The 457-nt window shown below is 45.3% G+C and overlaps 1 non-coding gene across 1 annotated transcript; it reads left to right on the top strand.

Annotated features, from left to right (window-relative positions):
- Nucleotides 1-114: 114 nt before the first annotated feature.
- LOC111816011 lies at nucleotides 115-250 on the top strand. Its single transcript, XR_002820565.1, has one exon. It is a non-coding gene; the product is annotated as a small nucleolar RNA SNORA61 (small nucleolar RNA).
- The last annotated feature ends 207 nt before the right edge of the window (nucleotides 251-457 follow it).

Genomic DNA, 457 nt, shown 5'->3' with positions numbered 1-457 from the left:
GAAGAGAAAATAATTGTTAAAACCGCTGCCTGGCCACCCTTGTCCCAGAATCAATAGTGTAAGATGGGAGTTATGGTACCAGTGGGGATGATAGATAAGACTGCCAAGAGGTTGGCCCTCCAGCTCCCTTTCCCAACAGATCTGAACACTGGTCTTGGTGGTCCTAAAGGAGGAAAAGAAATGCTGAAGCTGGCCTTGCAGCCTTATAGTCTGGTCTGGTGTATAGCATGTGGGCTAGTTTCAAAGAAGGTAATTAAAAAAAAAAAAAAAGGCTGCCAAGAGGAAATCACAGAGCTATCCCACATGGAGGTGAGGGACTCCAGCCCTGCAGTGCTGGCCACCCATTAGGGTATCTTTTAGATTATCATCCCTGTGATTAAAGTCAGTGGGAAACTGCAAACATCCAATCCAAGATTATGAATGGCCCACACTCTTAAGGAAGATTTGTGTAGTCCTA

Source organism: Octodon degus, unplaced genomic scaffold, assembly GCF_000260255.1.
Source record: "Octodon degus isolate 3935 unplaced genomic scaffold, OctDeg1.0 scaffold00024, whole genome shotgun sequence".
NCBI lineage: Eukaryota > Metazoa > Chordata > Mammalia > Rodentia > Octodontidae > Octodon > Octodon degus.
The sequence above is the reverse complement of the archived record's forward strand: the minus strand, read 5'-3'. Positions and strand labels throughout refer to the sequence as shown.